Source organism: Pholcus phalangioides, unplaced genomic scaffold (genome assembly GCF_987345545.1).
Source record: "Pholcus phalangioides strain wild (caught in Gottingen) unplaced genomic scaffold, Ppha-v1.0 ptg000008l_1, whole genome shotgun sequence".
In the NCBI taxonomy this organism is placed as follows: Eukaryota; Metazoa; Arthropoda; class Arachnida; order Araneae; family Pholcidae; genus Pholcus; species Pholcus phalangioides.
The window spans coordinates 25,247,463-25,252,842 of NW_028301601.1; the positions used below are offsets into that span (position 1 = coordinate 25,247,463).

At 35.3% G+C, this 5,380-nt stretch overlaps 1 long non-coding RNA gene across 1 annotated transcript; it reads right to left on the bottom strand.

Annotated features, from left to right (window-relative positions):
- Positions 1 to 358: 358 nt before the first annotated feature.
- Positions 359 to 4,249, bottom strand: LOC149084080 (uncharacterized). The gene is made up of 3 exons (XR_016192944.1): positions 3,882 to 4,249; positions 2,727 to 2,818; positions 359 to 1,836 (listed from the first exon to the last, which is right to left on the bottom strand). It is a non-coding gene; the product is annotated as an uncharacterized LOC149084080 (long non-coding RNA).
- Between the last annotated feature and the right edge of the window lie 1,131 nt (positions 4,250 to 5,380).

Consider the following 5,380-nt stretch of genomic DNA (forward strand, 5'->3'; position numbering starts at 1 on the left):
AAAACATTTTTTTTACCCTTAAAATTGGGATAAACTGCTGAAAATACACTGCACCGATTTACCTGCTTTTAATAGCTCATATACACTTCATCAACTCTAGAAATATATGGAAAAGAACCCTTCAAGTAAATTTCATCAGGTTCACTAAGTATTATATTCCAATGCATTTTCATAACCCTCAAATGACAATCTATTGGTCAAACACATACTGAAATAAAGTATATTTGCATTAGCGATTCAAGATCTATAGCTTAATTCTATGCAGTAAAATAAAACTTTTTGCCCATTAAAGAAATTTTGTAAACTGCTTATTCACTGTGAAAAAATACTGAAATATGAGAAAAAAAACCAGACAGATGCGTACAAAATTTTTATTTTCAATAATTCAATGCATAATTTGTTACAAAGCTGAAGTTTCGCAAGAAATAAAAACCACCAAAGTGTTGAAGCTACCAAATACTACAAATGTAAACATCAATTTTGCAACAACCACAGTTGCTCCAATTTTCCTCACCCCCCCCCCTCCAAAAAAAACCACTCGGGTGGGTGGGTTTCTAGATTTTAAAATGATAGAATCCTATCATTTTTGTCTTGAACATGGAGAATATTTATTTTTGTTTATTGTGTGCTGTTTCGCAACCTACTTTGAAAATTTTTCTAAACAACATGAGTTTGATCAAATATAATTTTTGAAAGAAAGTTTTTTTTCTAGCTAAATTTTTCTATAAATAAAATAATTTTGTGGGAGCATACTACCACCTTGATATCTTAAATCAGTGATTCTCAACCAGTGCTCCACGGAAAACTTGGAGCTCCGTGTGCAATTTCTAAGGGCTCCGCAGCGACTCGAGGAAAATAAAATAAATCAGTAAATTTGATAGATAAATAAAAAAAGGTCTACAGGGGTCCGCCATAAAAATTATATGCAAAAAGGGCTCCACCATAGAAATTATATGCAAAAAGAGCTTCGCCATAGAAATTATATGCAAAAAGAGCTTCGCCATAGAAATTATATGCAAAAAGGACTCCGCAATAGAAATTATATGTAAAAAGGGCTCCGCCATAGAAATTATATGCAGAAAAGCGAGTCACAAAAAAGGTTGAGAACCACTGTCTTAAATAATGCTTAAAGGAAAACCTATTTTAAAGCAGATCTGTGTGTTTGGGAATTCCAAATTATTCTCTACTGAAACTACAGATTCTGCTTCATAAGCTCAAAAACCAAATAAGAGTAATAATAATCTTTCAAGTTGTTTTAATTATCGAATGAAAAATGCACACCAAAATATAGTATAATATTTTAACGTTTATAAACGGATGAAAAATACAGCATCTTTTCCAGAAGACGAAAACGTCAACTACCCCACTTTCTTTCTGGAATAAACATTACTTACTTGAAATAAAGGGCCTTCAACTCACTCACAATAAAATGTCATACATAAGAAACAGTATCACGAAAATTGCAGATCACCGTAATGACATCAAGAAATTGACGTGCACGATTTGACACTCACAGGAATGAAATCACCACTCAAAACACTAGGACCAATTAGAAACATAATACTTGAACCACTGGAACGAATCTAAAAACATCTTGCCATGCCCCAGTCGAAGATAGGGCAGTGGGAATCTCGTCAATCCATGCGCATCACTAATCAGATGACAAGGCATCAAGAGACCACAGGAGAGTCATAGTAACTCCAGCTGTTTAACCCGCACTCGATCACAGGCTCATCAGAAACATACAGCAACACGTCAGCGAGAACTACATAGAAGAAACCAGCATATCTTTCCGACGAGACAAAACTGTTCTCAGATTCACCTTCAGAAAGTTCCCTAAAAAACATTAAAAATAAATTAAGCGAAATCTCCAGGATTTGTTACAGATGTTAAAACATTCGTCATAAAAGATACAACACACAGCAGGAAACAAAATCAGCAGTGTTTTTCAACGGGCCCCCATGGGCCCTGTGACAATTATTTACTATTATTACACAAAGAACACATTTAATGCTGTGCAATTGTAATTTAGTACTTCAATTTTTTTGATATATAAATTATTTAAAAAAAACACATTTTGGATTTCACGGAAAGGTAACATGGAATTTGCCCTTCGCTACAGGAGTCTGTGTTGTGTGTCTTGACATTCACAAAGGGGTCCACTACATCAAAAAGGTTGGGAAACATGCTCTACAGTACAAATACATACACTTTCAAAATGAACAAAGCATAAATATATAAAATGTAGGCCAAGTTCTTACAAAAACTATTCAAACTTATTTTACTGCTCATTAATAAATGATTACACAAATGTGTATCAATGAAATCTGCATGAATATAATACTTGAGTGTAACTTTTACAGGGCGTTCAATTGAAGCGTTGATGAAGTGCTCGTGAGCATGAAATCAGACATGAGCATTGCGCACCTTGGTGCTTCTGGGAGAAGACTGCTATTGCATAACGTTTGCAAACCTGCTACACAACATTGCTGGGGCATTGTAATATATACAGTGGATCCCGCTTATAAGGTTTTTAAAAAATCTGGCATTGAAAAATATTGTAAGTGGGAAAACGCTTTGAATGTGGGAAATCTTAGTACTTCTTACTAAGTAATTCTTATTAAGCATTATAAGCAAGAAAACATTATAAGCGGGATCGACTTTATACGGATAAACAGAAGGAAAAAAAATGTATCCAATATTGAAATTGAAAAAAAATGGCTTACTTTTTTTACTGTGACCTCAGAGGCTCCTCGCTTGGCGAACAAATCGTTGATCACCAACTTGCCACATACATCGCTTGGGCAGTGCAATCTATCTATAAACAAAAAAAATAAAAACCTATTAGCCAATATTGAATTTAAAGAAAAATTGCTTTTTTTAGTTTCTTGAAATATGCAATAATAAAAAAATTATACACAATGCTAATAAAAAGAAACTATTTTACTTTCCTTAATATACCATTACATTTTAAATTGATAAACCCACTCATCTTTTAAAATTCTATTTGCATTATACTAACCATAGCCATAATTTTATTTAAGTGATATGAGCGTATATGTGCATTTTATTTACATTATACTCTCATCATAGGCAAAAAATTTGCACCATACATGTATATCAACGCTTTTCTAGATGATTTGAATAACAATTATGACATGAATGTCGCTCTCCACTTGTTAATACAAGATATACAGAAGACTGGATGTTGTGAAGATATTTATTATTTGAGATGAGTTTTTTCCTTCCTTAAAAAATTAACATCTCTGCCTCTACCGGGAGTCGAACCCGGGTCCCTCGATTGCCGGACGAGTGCTCTGACCACTAAGCTACAGAGGAGATAGAGATTTTCCTTCGCTAGAGCGTATATATGCCGAACGGAACCGTGCAATGGACGGTGAAACCGATCAGCTAATAGCTCACGGACGACGAGCCACCAGAGGGCTATATATATATGACATATATAGCGAAGGAAAATCTCTATCTCCTCTGTAGCTTAGTGGTCAGAGCACTCGTCCGGCAATCGAGGGACCCGGGTTCGACTCCCGGTAGAGGCAGAGATGAGTTTTTTCCTTCCTTAAAAAATTAACATCTCAAATAATAAATATCTTCACAACATCCAGTCTTCTGTATATCTTGTATTAACAATTATTAGTTATTTTAGTCAAGCTGTTCATCATTTCGCAAATTTATTTAATTATTATACCTTAAATCGCAAATTTAACTTAATTATTATACCCCTACTGATTAGTTAATTCATGCAATTTCCATGCCAGAAATACGAACAGCTTCGCACGCGGTAACATACACAATTTGATTTACTTTATACAAACAAATATGTTAAATTAATAATAACAAAGATGGTAGTATTTAACACTCACCTGCATTTGCATGTTTCTCAGAAGCTAAAATTGGCAAAGATAAAATATTATAAAGCTTGATTATTGGATCGCATATTCCAACCACTGAAGAAATGCCTTCCTCTCAGCTAAAGCAAGCAGCAACACGAACGAACAACGAAAAAAAGTAGGACCCAGTTGGTCACGTGACTTTCGAGTGCCGTAGCCCCATGCTGTATTAAATCTTGAACCGCTTTGCGTAGCCCTCTCTTTCTCGTTAGCCCCGCCCTCCAGTTAGAACTCCTTAATGCCACTACCTCCTATTAGAACTCCTATTATAACACAGTTATAATAATGTATATGAAGGCGTCTTACCTCCTATATACAAAGCCCCTGCACACGTCACAGCTGACGTGGTCACGTGACTATCCGAAGGCCGATGACCGAGGGAAGGAAGAAACCAGCTATGGCGATGCTGTCTGATATTTCGGATATGTATATAGGAGGTAGTGTTAATACACGTATATGAAGGCGTCTTACCTCCAGTAATATAAGCTCGATGCTGTCGTCTGCTTCTCTCCAGGTTACTTGTTTTGGACGTCTCCTTGTGTCCTGAAAAAATTACTGAACTGGCAGTTCAGACTTCCAGTTCTGTTTATGAGCTTAGCTTGTAGGGAACCGAACAAAGCGACTTCTTTTCTGTCGTCTGCTAATGAAGAGGTTCTTTGTTTTGGACGCCTCCTTATGCTCATATAAAATAACCGAACTTTCAGTTTCAATTTCCAGTTCAGTTCTAGAGCTTTTTTTATAAGGAACTGAGCAGAATAAAGAATATAGTTTTTTTACTTAAACTTCATCATCACCACATGAGTCACTTTTAAATTTGAAATTAGATGGCAGCACATTACTATAAAATGGAGTGTGAAAAAATTCACTTTTTACGAATTTACCTGTCGTCTGCTTGTGTGGAAATCCTTTGATGTCTCCATGGGTCTGGAAAAAATTACTGAGCTGGAAGTTTGATCTTTCAGGTCAGTTTATATGCTTTCTTTATAAGGAGCAAAGCTGAATGAGAATAATTTAGTTTTTTATACCTGAGCTTCGTCATCACCACATAAGGCACTTCTGATTTTGAAAGTAGGTAGTAGCAGCAACCATATTTTTAAAAATGGATATCTTAAAGTATTCTAAAGTATTAAATTTTAATTTTAATACCCTTAAAATTGTTACTTCCTAGATACAATATCTATAGGACGTATTGGCCTAGTCGGGAAGACTGGATGCATTTATCGCACCCACGTCCTGCAGCAGGGGTCGCTAGCTCATGGTCGCTAGGCTGGGATCTTTGTTGAGGCCTTAGAGGCCAGATGATGGCTCATCTCTACTAAGTATAGACACAAATGTGGTAAGTAGCATTAGTTTTAAAGATGTTATCAAAGACTTTGAGCTAGAAAAAAGTAGGAGAAAGCTTTTAAATAAATAAAGTGAGTGATCAGAGAGAAATCTACTCTATAATATTTATAAAATCACAAAAAGAGCCT